Source organism: Microtus oregoni, unplaced genomic scaffold, assembly GCF_018167655.1.
Source record: "Microtus oregoni isolate MIOR12 unplaced genomic scaffold, Mior012 000011F_ref0000422, whole genome shotgun sequence".
NCBI classification, from domain to species: domain Eukaryota; kingdom Metazoa; phylum Chordata; class Mammalia; order Rodentia; family Cricetidae; genus Microtus; species Microtus oregoni.
Window position 1 is genome coordinate 46473970 of NW_024543070.1, and position 18232 is coordinate 46492201.

An 18232-nucleotide genomic window follows, 5' to 3' on the forward strand; every position below is an offset into this window, starting at 1 on the left:
CAGAAAAGGTTAAATGTGGTGGGCAGGGTAAAGGTTAAATGTGGGAGGGGAGGGGAGAGGAAGGGATATCAGGGAAGATGCACTAACATGAAGAACCTCAGCAGCCCAGTGTTATAAATGGAGTTTAAATGGGGCTATGCCCAGGTACCAGACAGACAGAGATTTGGAGAGCCCACGCAGAGAAGTGCACCCATCATACAGAGCCCTGGTCACCTCTAAATCAGCACAGCTCTAAATGTCGTGCCTCTCCTCCTGCCACCCACGATGTTAAGGAGGGGATGCGTCAACCCCATGGGCACAGTCCTCAGCCAGCTCTGACCTCACCTGTCACAGCATCTTTTCCAAAAGCAGAAAAGGTCAACTGGGCTAAGGTTCACCTTGTTTGCCCTAGAAAAGAAAAATGAGCAAGACCTCCCTCACCTCCCCAAGCCTGGACCAAGAGCTGGCACTGATCTCTCGGGTGTCACCTGCACACTGGTGTTTAGTCTTTCTTTTCTAGGCCAGATATCAAAAATGTCATGAATCCATTGGACTGTGATCAATTCAGCTCCAGATGTTGGACCTCAATGCTGCCTTCCCCTCTTAGAAAGGAAAAGAAAAGAAAGAAAAACTTCTCTTGTGAAACCTCTTTAAAGTATACCAACACACTGTCCCCACACTACACATAAATCTGCCAAGCTCATCTTCCTTAATCACCTCAAAGCAGGAAAGGGGAGATCCGTATTCCAGACACTCCATCCTCCAGTATCTGTATACTCTGAGTCATTTCACCCCGTGGCATCGAGTGTTTAGCTCAGTGTTTCCCTCCAAACAGCTTGTTCCACGTCTGGCTGGCAGCTGCTGCCCGAAGCCACCTCCTGTTTACAGCCCGAGATGGGAACCCAGGCAGAGTCTTAGTCTTAGTGGTTCCAAACTCATTTGCAATGTTTTCCTGTTTTTCCAGACTCTGGTTTTTAGCTCTTTTCTCCTAATTACCCCAGTCTGCAAGAGAGACAGATACAAATGGCCCAGGAAGCCTGTTGTCCACCCACCCGTCTCTCCATGTATGTAAAACATGAAGGACTTCTGCTTACTTGTCTTGCTTTCTTCTCTTTGTGTTTCCATGTTTTCCCATAAGTGTTCCGACTGCCCAGGAAAGGGTTTATATTTCATGAAGTGAAAATCTTGTCCACATTGCAATGGTCAGAGGGTGAGTTGCTGAGTTCTTGCTGGACCTGTAGGTGTCAGAGCTGCTATGAAGTCAAAAGGACTGGCAGGGTGTTGAGATGGAAACAACCGAGGCCTGCAGAAAGGCAAGCTGGTCCTCTCCTCAGCCCTATTCCTTGGGGGATGCCTGTGTCCCTGTGTTGGCTTAGGAGGAAGAGGCCCTCCGAGAGGTAGAACTGCCAGCAGCCCACCTCTTAATCAAAGTGCACTCCTTTCTGCCCAGGCTTCTCCTGCCGTGACTCAGGAGGAAGTCACAGCAGGCTGTGCCCTCATCTAGCCTCTGAGTGCTACTTTGAGCCAGCGACATTTTCTTTAAAAGAAAAAAAATCTATTTATTTGCTTACTTATTTATTTATTGTGTGTGTGCGTGCGTGCCTGCGTGCATGTGTTCATGCATGTGTGGTCACCAGCCCCAGGGCCAGGATCTTGTCAGCTCTTTTCTCTGTAGCTCCAAAGGGAGTGCTGAGCAAACTGTTTCCACAGCATGGACACTTGCTGGTTTCTACCCACAGCTCGCACGCAGGAGGCCTGACCCGCTCACTATAGATCTCACCACACTCTCTGGATAGACACTTATCCTCCTGGACATAAATGGGTGGCAGGGCTTTCCGTCTGAAGGATGACACAGGATTTAGGATTATGCTGTAGAAGGGACCAAGGCTCTTCAAGACGGATGTTCTATGTGTGAGTGGCCAGCCTGTGAACCTTGGTTTCTTTGTCTGGGACCTGGTGATAATAATGATGGTCGTTCCCAGCTGTTATGGTGAGGTAGTGCCCAAAGGTCACTACCATGTCAACTGAATTCCTTAATGTGTACGTGGAAGTGAAGTTTGGTGGGCAATTAGGGTTAGAGGAGACTGCGAGACTCTTGGGTTGGAATTAATGGCTTAGAAGATGAAGGCAGAGCTGAGCAGATGATCCAGTGGATGGCCACTGTAAGCCTGAAGGTCCAGGTCCAGGTCCATCCCTGGAACTCATACAGTGGACAGAGAAGACAAACTCTCGGAAGCTGTCTCCTGACCTTCAAACATTCACCACAGCATGAGTGTATACAGATATGCACACTAAATAAACGGGGGGGGGAGGGGGGGGCTGAGGTAGCCCTCCCAGAACACCGTTCTGTGTGATGCCCTCCAGCATATAATAACCATCACATAAGGACGCAACAAGAAACCCTCACCAGATGCCAGGATTGGCAGTGTTGCTCCTGCACTTCCAACATCTAGAACTGATTATTTTCTTTATCAATCACCCAGCCTCAGGCATTTAGTCATAGCAACAGAAAAAAACAGAGTCTAGCAGCTTTGACACTATACTAGCCTAGCACCCTTGCTCTGGTGCTCTTCACTGTAATTCTGTGCAAGTTACAAATTTTCCTGAACCTTGGTTTCCTCTCTCATGAAATGGGGTGACTAACATCCACACCTGTTTACAGTTTTACACTAACATCTAACCTGCTTTAGAGGGTTATATCACATGACCTATGAGAGCTAAATTTACATAGGAACTCTGTATTCCAGATATTAACCTGATAATTTCTCTGTGCATTTATTTACATTTTCTAAATATTTTCCAATTGCTGAAAACAACAGAGACCCTTTGCCGTCCTGACTCTTGCTGACTATGTGAAGAACTTCTTACTGAATGAAGGACCTCCCCAGTCCTTTCTCCTGGATAAAGCAGTGAACGTAGGCTGATTTAGCAGAAGCAGCGCCTGTCCTTGAACACCACAGGAACCCTCCCCCTGGGTCCCTCCATCACCCATCTCCGTTACACCCCAGGAAGAGTCAGTCAAAGGTGAGTACACGACCTGAGTTCTTTCAGGAACATGGAATGACATGAAAGGATTTCGCTGTTCCCACTCGCATGCTCAGGACACAGGAAACCATGGATGCAGCTGTGACTCAGCAGCCATGGGGCCTGCCCTGTCACAGGGAGCCTCAGTGTAGGGACCCCTGTTTCTTAGGGTGAGCCAGCTCTGGTTACCATAGGGGTTTATCCCTTGGGAGTGAGCCAAGCTCTCTCCCCTGCTTTCTCCCACCATTGCCTGGTCCTGCCTCTCAGAACTGAGAAAAGCCTGGCAGGAGAGCGTAAGCTGGCCAGACTGGGTCATTTACCTTTGCATCTCTTCCTTTCCTCAGGATTTGTGCATCATTTCCTCATAGACATCACTTTGTAGTTATTCTGTCTTCTTTGAGGCAAAAACAAGCATACAATTAGCCATTTTACTGTGCAAAATTCAGTGGTGCTTGGGGCACTCATAATGTTCTACAGGCATCACTTACACAAGATGTTTTCATTATCTTCAAGCAGTCATTTCCACCCACTTGTTCTAGATCTTGATAGCATCCACTTCCTGTACTGGATGTTTCTTATAAGTTAAATCACGTGATACGTATTCTTTTGTGAGTCCTGAGGTCGCCCACGTCACAAGAGTCAGAAACTCATTCTTATTTACTAGAGGGAGATTTTCTACTGTAGGCGTGTACCGCCCTCCGTGTGTGATTTTTCCACTTGGGGGCGTCCCAAGAGTTCACACTCAGCTCTTAGCTACTGTGAACAGCACACATTTATTTGAGTCCTTATTTTCAACTCTTCGGAGCATATAATCCAAGAGTAGAATTCCAATACTCCATGTGAGTCCTTGTTTAATTTTTTAGAGAAAATAAATGCAAGACTGTTTCCAGTCCTCCTGCCTCCACCACCCAAGTGCTGACACTCACCCCCAGGCCCAGCTTGAGTGCAGTCTTCATTTAAAGAGTGTCGGCTGACAGTGGGTGGATTGGGGTGTACCCCACACACTTGTAGTCAAATGGAGTCACCTCACACTCAGATACAAGGGTTGAGCATCTCTAATAACCACTGAGCCCTGGACTGAAGGTCAACAGAGAAAGTGTGGCGTGCATGGTCACTGATCACTCACACAGCTTGCGGCACCTCTATACAGTTGCACACATGTGCACACACACATACACATTTCTGTGATAAATTTGAGATAAAGACATCACAAGACTGATCATTTTTGCATATGCCCCTCCCCCTGGATGTCTGGTGTCCAGCCCCTCTCTGTCATAGTTATTAGACCTCCATGGTACCCAGCAGCTCTGTTTCACGGTCGGTCCGCTCTGGTGAACTGGCCTTGACTGAGGCTATGGAAGACAAGCATCATCCTCTGTTTCCATTTCTTCTCCAAACACCAGGCCACTACCTCAGAAGGTTTTACCCGTGGAGCTGACCCACCTTCATCTTGGTCCACTGCTGCCTCAGGAGCCCATCACTCCAACCCTGGTCAGTCAGAGCTTATGCCACAAGCTCTGGCTCACAAGAGCTAGGGCAAAGGAGAAAGGTGTATTGCACAAGGAAAATTATATGGTAGGCTGTCCTGTTGAAAGGGACCTCAACGGGAGATGACAGCAGGTATCCCACAGAAAGGGACCCCAAAGGGAGACGATAGCGGGCATCGCACAGAAGGGACACTGGAGGGAGAAAAGCCCATCTAAGTAAGCGGTTCTCAACCTTCCTTAACACTGCAACCCTTTAATACAGTTCTTCATGTTGCCGTGACCCCAACCACAAAATTATTTTCATTGCTACTTTATAACTTTAATTTTTCTGCTGTTATGACTGCAGTGTAAATATTTTTGGAGACAGAGGTTCCCCAAAGGGGTTATGACCCACAGGTTGAGAATCACTGATCTAAATGCAGAGGAAACCAGGTTTTGAAAGTATCATTTGACCCCTGGATCAAGCCATGCCTGAAACTCCACCCCAATCTACCATGGACCTTTTCAATCAGGAATCGTTAGACTCTCCTTTCTCCTTCAGCCTGAATGAACGGGGGTTTTGCCACTGATTGATAAAAACCCCTTTGTGTGTCCCTGCAGAGGCGCAGTGTCTTTTTATGGTCTGCCCTGGCAAGACTCCAGGCTTCATTTCTTTCCCAGCCAGCGCCTGCCCTTCCAATGGTCCCTCCCTCTGTCCTCAAATTCACAATCCCTTTTCTCTGCCTTCTGTTCTCCGTGGTACAGATGTCTAATAGCTGTCTTCCCTGAGCTTCTGCTGGGGATATTTGCATTTTTTTAGACCCAGTAGTCTGAGGAGTTCTCTGGGCAAAGGGGGCGGTTCTGCAGGACGGGAGGCTGGAGGAGATACAGGAGACAAAGATTCACCGGCACCTGCTCTCTAAAACTGTGGGTCCAGAGCTACCCACGGGGCTTATTTTCCTAATTAATTGGAAGGTCACATTTGTATTGTTTTGTTGTTGTTGCTAGGGAGGGATTCTTTGAAACTCTAAGCTCCCCTCTGGGTAGATGACTCTCTAAAAATCTCTTACTTAATTTAAACAAGGTACCAAAAAGGCCTTCCTGCAAATACTTGGTTACTTAAAGCCTCAAAATAAAATCCCTGCCAAAATTTCCAGACTGCAAATGGTTGGGCCTAGAACTGTCAACCGTCAGAATTAATCACTCAGATATGTAGAGGGCATTGTCAGAATTAATCCTTCCTGCCTCCATCTGTCTGGACAGGGAACTGGAGGAAACCTGCTGAGCCGCAGGCAGGCCATGGCCTCACACCAGAACCTTCTCTTTAGCTCACAGCAACCATTTTACATACATACGAGGCAGCTGCGATCCTTGCACCTACCTTCATGTAAATACAGCTTTTATCAATACATACACATCTTATTTCATATCAACTAGAAGATATTGGCCAGTTCATTAAGACACATATTACAAAACAGAAGAAAATCACAATAAAAATCCAGTGTGAACCATAAAATGCTATTTCTGCTGCTCGGGCCAAGAAATGGTGGCTTGCTCCCCCTCTCTTACTCTGTCTCTAAGACAAAACAAACTCTTTGGGGTTATTCTGTGGTTCCTCTAACCTTCAACAACTCACCACTGCTGGGACTTCCATGGATATCCCTTCCTGATTCACCTTTATAGTTGTATTGCCCACTGTGGACCTGATAGCCTATAGCTCCATCTAGCTTGGGTTTTCTACTAGGAAGCATCCCTGCTTCTACTCACAGTTCCTTCCCTTTCGTACTCTCCCTTTGCTTACAGGTTGTCCTAGCTCTGTTCTGCTGTTGTTAGATAGACCATGACCAAAGCAACATGGGGAGGAAAGGGTCAGCTTACAACTTCCAGGTCACACTCTGGCGTTGAGGGGAGTCAGGAACTGAAGCAGAGTCGTGGAAGCAGAGACACTACTTACTGGCTTGCTTTCAAGCTTGTGTTGGGCTATTTTTCTTATGCAGTTTTGGACAACCTGCTTAGGAATGGAAGCGCCCATAGTGGACTAGACCAACCCACATCAACTAGCATTCAAGAGGATGCCCCACGGTCATGCCCACAGGCCAATCTGACGTAGGCCATTTGTCAACTGTGGCTCCATTTTCTCAAGTGTATCCATTTCATAACCAAGATTTGCTATCACACAGGCTATCTGTTTAGTAACCCAGCACACTGTTTAGGAGTTTGGGGGTGGGCAGCCAGCCTTAAGTGCTCCACCTCTCACCTTTTTCTTCCCGCCTTTATCACATTCCAGGCTCCCTGCCTCTATTTGACACCAAGTAGTTAGGGCTGATGAACTTCCAGTCATCCTCTGACATTTTCTCTACCCTGCTCAATCATGCACAACTCGACAGGCAGACTTGCTCAGGTATTCGTGAGAGCCATGCCTGCTGAGTGTGTTCTAAGCCAGCTGTTATTGCAAGCCTTTGCACGTCCTCATGGTGACTCTTGAGGTGGGCATTTCTGTTGTCCCCATCTAACATATAGAGACCGCTATGCACAGGGGTTTCAGTGAGTGCTCGGAATCACACACACACACACACACACACACACACACACACACACCAGTAAAAGCTGGAGCCTAGACAACCTCAAAGCACGCAGTTTGAGAAGGGAGTAAGCACAAAGGCCAAACCACACCTACTCCTTGGTATGAATATTTTGGGAGTCCTTGCAAGTCTGTCAGTGCTGACGGAAAACCAACCATGCCTGTACTTTGCCCCGAGTCTGTCACTCTGGGAGCCATGCGACAGACATCTCTGAATACAGGAGAGAGAGCCTGAAGCACAGGACTGCACTATAGAACCATGCATGCACCTTTCTAATGCCTGTCAATCAGCTGCCGACTCCGGCAGTGACACCAGACACCAGTAAGAGCACAGCTTTCACAGTCTGCTGCTGAAGAGGCTTCTCTGATGAGAGTCGAGAGGTTCACTAATCTATGGGTATAAAGATAATAATTGAGGGCCAGTTTATTACTGTGCCCATTTGGCAGGATAAAGCACTGGGACCATAGGACCCACAGATCTTTGGCCCAGTTAACAGTTCCAGGCACGATGAGTTCTGTCTCACAGAGCAGGCCGTAGGCCCAATCAGGAAGTGGTTGGTTGCTCCCATAGTTGTGCCACTATTGCCAAGCCAGCTCTCATGGCCGCTCACAGGGTTCACAGCTGAGTTAGTCTATAGGGATGAAGCTTAAGTGTTGGTACCAACTTGATCTCTTCACGTCTTATGACTGGAGCACATGGCATTTTTCAGCAATAGGGTCTTACCCTCAAGATCTAGAAGGTAGCCAAGAGCACTGGCAAATGCCTATTGGTTTGGGGAGGGATCAGTGGAACACCACTGACTACCAGCTTGAGAAAAGATAACCTATACCTTGCTCTGGGCTTTTCACCTGATAGAACAGTTGCCCCTCTGTTATAGGGTGATTCCATTTCAACTCTTTATCTATGTCTATGTCTAACTGAGAAAGTGTCCGCTACAGAAGTAGACCTCCAAATGGAATTTTCAAAGGTCTTTAGTGTTAATCACCCCTCCCTGTACTTCCCCCTCTACCCTGCCCTCCCATCTGCCTTCTCTCAGTACTTCTATTTAAACACACACAGGTAAATATCCAAAGATGGGGTCCATGTGTGAGAAAGAACACTTAGGATTTGTTTTTCGGGGTCTGGGTTACCGTATTCAGAATGAGGGCCTGTATCCATTTTCCTGTTAATTTCATACCATGATTTTTTTCATTACAACTGACTGGTAATCCATAGGGTATATGAACCACATTCTTCAGACACACATCCAGGCTGTTCCGACTCCTCGGCTACTGTAAGCAGAGTGACAGTGAGCGTGGATGAGCAGGTGTCCCTGTAGCAGACACTGAGTCCTCTGGGCATGTGCCTGAGAGGCTATGCTGGCTGTCTACAGCAGCGGATCCAGTTTATACTCCCCCCAGCAGTGAATAGTGTCCTCTTTATCCATACCAGTATTTGCTGTAACTTGTTCTAGGTCTTGAAACAAGGTCTCTCGATGTTACCCTGGCTGGACTGGATCTCACAGAGATCCAGCTGCATCTCAAGCACTATGTTTAAAGGCAAGGCCACCACACTGAGTGACATTTGCCCATGTCTTTGTTTTCTCTTAGTCATTGTGGCTGGGGTAAGAGGAAATCTCAAAGTAGTTTTGACTGGAGTCTTCCTGATGGCTAAGGGTGTCAAACATTTTAAAAAGCATGTCTTAGCTATTGGGATGTTTTCCTTTGGAGACATTTTTCTTTAGCTGCATGCCCCAATTTTTAATTGTTTTCTTGTGTTTTATTTTTTCTTTAGTTTTTTTTTATCTATTCTAGACACTAACCCTCCATCAGATGTATACCCAGGAAAGAATTCTCCCCGTTATGTAGACTTCCTCTCCAGCCAAATGATACGCAGGACTGTTCTGGCTCCATGGAGTGCCCTTTGTCAACTGTTGGTCTAAACATCAGCACCACGAGCCCCTGTTCAGTGAGGTCTTTTTGGGTGCCCCTGAGTTGAAGAATATACCTTACTTCCTCCTTGAATAGATTTGGGGTACCAGGCCTTGTCTTACTTTTGACCTAGTTGCCACTGAGTCCTTTGAAAAGAGAAAGTCTTGATTCCATTCCTTTACGTGTCTGTCCAGCCTGACCAGCGCCAGCTACTGACGATGCTTTCTTGTCTTCCTGATGTGCATTTTTGTCAACTCAGACGGTTGGGTGCAGCCAGGTACACAGTCAAGTTCAGCTGCTTCCCGGCTGCAGCAGAGCTGACCCAGGTCTCAAGAAGGAAAATGACCTCACACAGCCTACGGAGTGGGAGACCCCATCTGAGCCTCCTCTTAAGACAAACACCACCATTCTTCACCAAAGGTCTCCATGAAGCCAGTGTATGAAGCGCCCCATCCCAGTCATCTCTGCTTCCATGGAAATCAGAAAACAGCACCGAAACAGCAGACAGGATTGAAAACTGGATGCAGTGGCCTCCTGCACAATCTTTTAGCCCAGCCTCGGCCTCCCAAATCTCCAGTCAGCCTCCTGCTGCCCACCACCTATTCACAGTGGCTGGGGCCAGGGACCCAATCCTCCAACATGACTGACCAGCCCATCTGTTGACTCAGGTCACCTTAAGATCCAGTGGGAGCTGGAAGGTTCCCTCCACAGAAAACAAAGGCAGGGGCAAGAGAGAGCCGTTGTTTCACAAGGGGAAGGAAAACACCTGGGGTTGACAAGCTGGAGATAGTTCAGGTATGTGCCACTGATCACACTGTGTGGGTGTCATTTCCCACTTGCCTCTGAGGCTAAAATATCAAACCCAGCACCCTCTACACATTCCCTCCAAAAATGACCACAAATAATTTTATCGTAAACAAGTCAGCACAGGGGTCCTGAGCTCTCAGCAGGGTTCAGGAGACGCAATGCTAATCCTTTAATTGGGCAGCCTGTTCATCTGTCAAACTGACTTTCCCTCTACTGAAAAGTGCTTTGCCGCCAGTTATCCTGCTCAAATAATATACACTGTCACAGGGAGGTGGAGGGGGAGCCCGTCTCAAGAAAGGAGTGGAAAGAAAAGCAGCAACAGAGAGGGGAAATACAACCCTGTTAGGAAAGTGAGCACTACCCAGGCCTGACCGCCAACCCAGACAGGGTCCACTCTGAGCGGCCTTGCAGCAGGCACCTGGCTATTCCAGAAGGGCACTAGAGAATTTAACTGGATGGGGGCCACAGAAAAGACTAGAATCTAGCTCAGCTTCACTTCCTCCAGGCCTGAAGACAAGGTCCACATGATGGTGTTGGTGAAGTCTGCAGGAGGATGCGAAAGCAGGGGCTTGAAGATATAGCTCAGGAGAAAAGCATCTGAATGCAAGCAGGGCAGCTGAGGGGTCAGGGTGCAATGCTGGCCAGAGGTCCTCACCAGGATAAACAGGAGCCAACCATGAGCTGCTCACTGGACGAACAGGCTCTTAGTCTCCGCAAACCTGGTCCTTATTTCAGAAGCTTGTTCTGTTGTCAGCTTGACTAAAAGAATGTGTTTGTCCCCGACCTATTCTCTGCATTCTCCTCAGAAGAACGTTTGCTTCCTATGCAGAATTGGGACCTGGCATTGCAGCCGTATGTCTGCTCTCCGGTTCTAACTATATAGAATTCTCAGATTTAAAAAAATTCCTTACGGATAAACATTAATACGGCAAGTGGTCTAGTATATATCAAAACTTCCCACCAGGCATTTTCAATCAATCCCCTATGTTTGGATACTTAACAGACTGGGCTGTTTACAGACTCATAACTTTCAGGGAATGAAACGCTCACAAGATAAAAAATAAAATAAACCATTCTATTTCTACAAGTGCTTTATGAGATGACAAGCTGGAAAGGAAGTCTCCAGGTGTTGGGAGAAGTGAAGGGAGGCGTGGGGAACGACACCTCAGTCAGAAGATTGGCAGGTACTGGATGGGTGCACCGACATGATCCAGCTGTGAAAAAATCTGCATCTACCAATAACTAGAAAAGGGCGGCTCTCTGGAGCAGCGAAGTGCCGGCCTTCACGCTGCTGGTGAAGACACTGGGAAGCGCATCCTTCTCCATGGCTAGGAGTGATGTGAGCTGTCACCAGGTTTCTGGAAAACCATGTGGCAAGCTCCGGTGTGCTTAGCCGTCAGAGGGACCTATTGAGATGAGTACGTGTCTGTGCTTTCCAAACCAGCAGGGTATGTATGGCCGTGGTATTCTTCAGAAATGGAAGTGTACACATGAAAATTTAGATCCTGAGTATTGTTGGTAAATGAAAAGAGAAAGGAAACAAATGCAGGATCCAACTTAGAAAATAGATGCAGCACAATAAAACTTTATGTGTGTGTATGCGTGTGTGAGTGTGGATGCGTGCACGCATGTGTGTGTGAGTGTGTGTATGTGTGTGCGTGTATGTGTGTGAGCATGTGTGCACGCATGTGTGTGTGAGTGTGTTGTGGTGCGTGTGTGCGTGTGTGCATGTGTGTGTGGTGTGTGTGAAGTGGGTAGAAAGCGCGGCTGAAGTCGGGATAATGAGGCAGGTGCTGAGCGAAACTAGAAAACAGGAGCACAGCCCCTTTCCCCACAAGGCCACCAAGGCCAAGAAAGAAGTTGGACGTTGAGTCTCTGTCCCCTCGCAGGAGCAGATCCCAAGATCCCCAGGTGCAGAAGTGGCCTGGACTACAGAACACAGTCTGCTGGGAGGGAAAGAAACGGGAGGGAGAGGGCAGGAAAGGGAAGGGACAGTGGAGATGCCTAACTGCCCACATATGGGAGTCGATACCCGGTACACAGATCTCGTTGTTCCTTGGACTGAACCTGCAGGACGGAGTGGAACTGATCTCCATGGAGAGACAGTTTTAGCAGTGACAGGCAACTTCTCCTGCACTCAGCGAGAGATGGCTGTCAGAGCACGGCAGAGTTGTGTGTGGCGCCCAGCCAGCACAGCGAAGGTACCAGAAGGACCTACGCTTTGCCTTTGCCTACTCAGAAGACCCTGGAGACTCGAGGTTTCACAAGCATCCTCAGAAGCCATATTTGGGGCACAAAGTCCTTTGACCCCTCCACTTGCAGTCTCAAGCACTACTTGTGCCCAACCAATAGAGGCAAAGGTCTTGGACCTTTGAAATTATTAAGACTCGCTCTTGATTCAGTCCTCCTTGGGGTAGGAATCCCTAAAATTACTCAGATCATCACAGTGAAAACAAATATTCATATCACCTCTGACTCGGTGCTGAACAATCAGACTTCTCATTTGAAAATTATCATCATACGGTGTGTTCTTAAACTACATGGTTCTGTAAGGAGGACGAATCTCAGATACCTCATCCGTAAGGAATGTCTTTGGAACGACAGCTTAAGACTCCAACATGGACATCACATGCCTGCAGGGGATTTCAAGGGTCTCTGGGGAGGTTTGCTGGATCATGTCATGTCTTCTTTTACAAAGAGTCAGTCACCACTAACCATTGTTATCAGTCTTGCCTCCTTACTGATCCAGACGTTAGCATGGCTACATAGAAAAGTCTCCTTCTGGAATGAGATACAATTGTTCAACACTAGTCCACAATTTAGGGCTCTTTAAATTTCTGTGTGAAGCAATTATGTTTATGGAAAACAAAAGTGACCCCTCCGACAAAGTCAGCCACCCCACGCTGAAGAAGGGACAAGGAAGCCCACACAAAGGTCCTACAGGGTGAGCATCTGCCTGGACTCCTCGTTTTCCTGTCTAGCCCCATTACGTAAAGGTGCTTCGTGTTTCGCACTAATTAGCTAACCAGTTCAGACATTAATCCAATGTCAAATAAGTCACCCTGTGCAATGAGGTGTTCCAAGAGGACCAGTCCCAGCTGGTTTATCAGAGAAAAGAGACACGACGCAATCTTTAACAGCGGTTGAAAGGCAATGCTACATTACACTTTCACACAAGAGAAGTTTCCTCCCGGTTCGCTTGTGCCCTATGGGCACATAAAACACATGAGAACCCCAGAAAAGAGGAAGCTGTGGCTGACAGACTCACATCATGGCCAGATAATAAGCCCACGAGACTCACTAATTAAAGACAATGCAATGAAAATATGAGCAGTGGCTGTTTCTCCAGGGAAAAGCTGTGCGTGAAGAGGAAGCTCATGCAAAGGCGGTGGGCATCGGGGTCATTAGAGAGACACAAGTAGAGCACATAGACAATCACACTTCACACCCTCGGAAAAGGCTAAAATCAAAATCTCAGGTAGTTACGGAGGCCAAGAAGATGAGTTACCAAAGGTTGAGAGCTGCCTTGTGGGTGCTGGGAACCCAGCTAGGGTCCTCTGCAAGGGCAGTCAGTGCTCTTAATCACTGAACCATCTCTCTGGTTCCATAAATAACCTATGTTTTAAGGGACTTGCTCTTCATATGTGACCCTCCTTGAGTATATAGCAAGATAGGTATTGACAATACCGCACCTCAAAAGCATTCTGGACGTGTGGTTAAAGTCCCAGTCCCTGAGCACAGAGTAACTGAGTTCAATTCTTCCCCTCACTGACTTATCACAATCTTCAAATATAGTCAACTTCTCACCTAAAAGGCAATGATCAGAATAAAATTATTGTATCAGTTATTACAAAGATTAGATATGTTAATAAAGGTAAACCATCTTAATTGCACCTGACATTACATCACATAATTTTTGCACATTAAAAAAAAAATTCTTTGGCTAGTGAGATGTCTCCACTGATAAAGGTGTCTGTTTCCCAGCTTGAGGACCCAAATTCAATCTCACGACAGACATGGCTCACACACCTTGGCCCATGCATCTACACACACACAAATAAAGATGCAATAAGTATTTTAAAATCCCACAGTGTTGACACATGCGAGTCTGCTGTGGTATTTTGTTTCTCTCACTCAGCATTCATGCACTGCCGAGGAGCCTCCTGCCTGCCAGGCCTGGTGCGAGACAGCAACAAGGAAAGGGAAAAGTGAGCCTCGTCACCTGTGTGCCAAGTCGTGCACTGCACACTCTGTCATGTGAGTAGCTCGCTCCTTGCACACTCTGTCGTATGAGTAGCTTGCTCCTTGCACACTCTGTCATGTGAGTAGGTTGCTCCTTGCACACTCTGTCATGTGAGTAGGTTGCTCCTTGCACACTCTGTCATGTGAGTAGCTTGTTCCTTGCACACTCTGTCATGTGAGTAGATCGTTCCTTTGACCACTGTCTCTTTTCAAAGCATGGGACAAATGGAACCTGTTATTTATACAACTGTACGTGCCAGCCAGGACAACGTGGCACAAGCCAGATCCCCAAAGAGAATGCCCCCAAGAAGAACTACAGGGCTTGCCCCCCATCCAGCATGTGCGGCCTGACTATAAATGACAGCTCGAGCCTCATTCCAGAGCAGAAGTTCACCCTGCTACCTGTTGAGTGTAGGAGGTTAAATACACCGATGTCTGGTCAAGTTCATAGCACTGCGTCCCTATTCAACCAAACTATTCACATAGTACAGGTCCGAGAGAAACACACACTGAAGGAAAGATCCAGAAGGTGCAGAGTTGGGCTCCATAGCTCCCACCTGTGATTCCAGGACTTGAGAGGCTGAGACAGGAGGATCATGAGGTCGGGACCAGCCTGGGTTATATAACAATTTTAGAATTGCTATCTCAGGAAATGACAACAACAGAGTAAACTAAACAGGACGCTTTTCTTTCCATATCGTCTACTCTTGACTTTCAGGTACTAAAAGAAAAGGCCTCCTCAGAGCACACGGCTCGGGAGTTGTTCCGTTTCATTTTGAGCCTTCAGGTAGGCGAACAGAGAGATATCAATGGTTGCGGCCATGCTAACTGGGCCGTGGAAGCTCATGACATCAGCAGACCCTTTGCAGCTCAGCGATTAACTTCTAAAGCTTTCTCCGTGGTTTCCGTGGGAAAATGCAGCGGCTCACACAATGCAATGCTGGTATACCTCAAGAGCACACCCTTCTTTCCTTCCTGTCGTCATTCTGCAGCCACAACACTGCCTTCCAGCTGGAACAGCACTGTGGAACCTAAGGTTACACAGTTGTTGCTGTTTTGTTTTGTTTTGTTTTGTTTTTGCTTGTTCATTTGTTTTTAGTCTAGAGCAAAAGTAAGTACACACCTCAAAAGTTCATAGGGGTCAGTCAGAAAAGAATCGAGATTTCTAACAAAATAAATGCACAGTTGGGCTTGCTTTTCTATCAGCCTCCTAGATCATGTGTCCACCAACCAGAGTTCAAGGGCTGATTTCTCAGGCACAGATAGAGAGTTAGGAGAATCAGAAGGTGGTAGGCAAGCTCCTGACCTTTTCCATCCCTGCCCCCAAAGGAACACTAGTCAAATTATCCTCAGAATTGTTGCAACAACTGAGAATAAATAAACACGCTCAGCCTGGGAACACTGCCGGACACCAAGCACCTTTCCATCCCCTGCAGAATGATGAAGGCCCTGTGTAACCCAACCCCTCACCTGGTTTTGATCTGCTCTTCTGGGAGTTATCTCTCCATCCCCCATGAGTAAAACTCCTCCTCTTACACGGCCCTGTATGCCTAGACTCCTCTAGGGGACTAGGAGTCATATTGTCACAGACAGCCATAAAATTTTTATAGCTGCCAGGACCCATTGATCAGCGAGTCAACCGTGCATGCACTAAAAGTGCTGTGTGTGAGAATTCAGAAGCCAGGGCACCGCAGGTCACACTTCCTGCTTGGCCGCTGGGGTAGAGTTTCCTGATGTCACCGCATCCCACCTGTTCCTCACCTCCCTCTAAAGAGACAATACACATCCAGAATAACTAAATAAAGGCAGATTTTTTTTTGAATTAAGCCAAAATGGAGAAATGCAGGAGACAGATCATGTTTGTTTGGGGCGTAAGGTATCTGGACATAATTCTTAAACCACCCACGAAGGGTGAGAACTCGTGGGGAAGGGACAGGAAAGAGGAGAAGGCAACTTTTTCTCCTGTGGGAGCCAAGGGTCTCCCTTGAAAGGCTGGATCACTCTGTTTTCACAGTTGTGTTGTAAAAACAACACATGATGTCCCAAATAACCCAGAAGTCCTAGACGGCTTATCTAAGGAGCCACTCCCCAGCTCCCACCTCTTCAGACCACGCTAGACCATGCTATCAGCAGCCTCTACAGATTAGTCAGGAACCTAACCTGACGGACCCCAACTAACAAACCTGGGGCTATGAAAGATCCAGGAGATTGCTTTCTACCACTGATAACTCTCAGACCAGGCACTTTCCATCCTACCCGAGACACACGCTGTCTTTAACTCCTCCCTAACACCGTCCCTGAGTCACGACTGAAAGAAAGAAGCAGTCTCTAGTGTAATAATATGGGGCGGCAGGGCTGTGTCCCCCACACCCGGCCGCCCACATGGCTAGCTTATGCTCCGAAATAACAACACACAAACTGTATTCTTTTAATCACTGCTTGGCCCATTCTCTTCTAGGCTAATTCTCACATATTAATTTAGCCCATTCCTAATCATCTGTGTGTAGCACCCCAAGGTGCGCTTACCGGGGAGATTCCAGCCTAGTCCATCCTGGGTCGGAGCTTCATCCCGGGAGCGGGGCATGGCGTCTCTCTCTGAGGCGCCTGCTCCCGAGAGAGCTGTGGAGTCTCTGAGCTCACTTCCTCTTCCTCCCAGCATTTTGTTCTGTTTACTCCTCCCACCTATCCTCTAACCAATAAAATGGGCCAGGGCAGTGCCTTTATTAGCCAATGACCTTCCTCCATCATTTCCCCTTTTTCGGTTTAAACAAAAAAAAAAAAGCTTTAACTTTAACATAGCAAAATTACATATAACAAAACAGTTATCAAGTAAAAGTTACAATAATCTTTATCATAACTAAGGAAAACTATAACTATAACTAACTATTCTTAACTCCATCAAAGACTCCAGAAAGATACAATACTACCTAAGCAAACAAGAAAAAAGCAACTTTTAAAACTCTAGAAATGACAGAGACATCTCGCTGCCTGGACAGTCACCCAAAGTTCCTCTGTACCATTGGGGCATCCATCTTCAGCCTTTAGGCCCATGGTATCCAGCAGACATTTCCATAAAGCAGGAAAATTCAAAGTCAATTCAGTCACTATCTGTTGTGTCCTGCAGAATGTCTCGCAGACTCTTTCATGAATCAGGAACCCCGAAAGATCATCTCACCTTAGGCAAGTTCAGTAGTCCTCTCTCTGCGGGTTCTCTGTGTCCAGTTTATGCAATAGTCCAGGCAAGAGCAGTTTCTTGCCCAAATGGCTATCAAAACTCCATAACGAGCCTCTTCGATGCCCATCTTCCTCTTGAAGTAGATTGGTGCTGCCAGGAGCAGAGTGTCTCATTGTCATGAAAAGTCCTAAGTTATTAAAACATTTAAAATGCCATATTCTATAATCTTTGAAAGATATGAAGAATGTCTATCTAAAATATATCTTTATATATCTAGAAAATCTAATTAACATGACTACAAGCTTTACTATTATCGATGATTATCCATTAACAACCTATATTTCTTAATTATACAGTACATATTTAAATGAACTACACAATCACAATACCTTAATCAAAATCAGAAACACTTATACATATAACAAAATTGACCTTAAATCTCTATCAATAAAGCAAAATCTATACTAATGCAAATTATTCATACCTATATTATATCCCCCTTTAAATGTAAAAGGACGTTTATAAACCCTATTTGGGAACATGGGCGCAGTTATTTCTCTCCAAACTGCTTCCTGCTGAATGGGGGCGTCGTTAATTAGGTCTTTCATGGTATAACCTGTGTGCTAGTTTCATCTCAGTTGGCAGTTGAGCGAAGCAATTTTCTGAAGGTGTTCACACCAACCCTTCAGGAGGGCGTGGTCTATCATACCATATCGGGATAAATGCAATCCACAAGGTCTGATCCTCTGTGAAAACAAAAGAAGAATCTCTTTTCCAAAGTATCATATCCTTAGATCCAAATTCTGAAATCATACCCTCATGATATCCGTTCTGGTTCCACTTGGCAGCCCATATAATGAAATGTCTCTCTGTACTTAGCTCCTTCACAGTCAAAAATTTTGAAGAAAACACAATGTACATAATCCAGACTCTCTGTGAATTTTCCATTTTTACGTGGCTTATTTTTCTTTATTTCTTTTAATCTCTTAACTATCTGTACTCTGTCTCTTTAAAGACTTTACTTTTACTTTTTTAAACCATTAACTT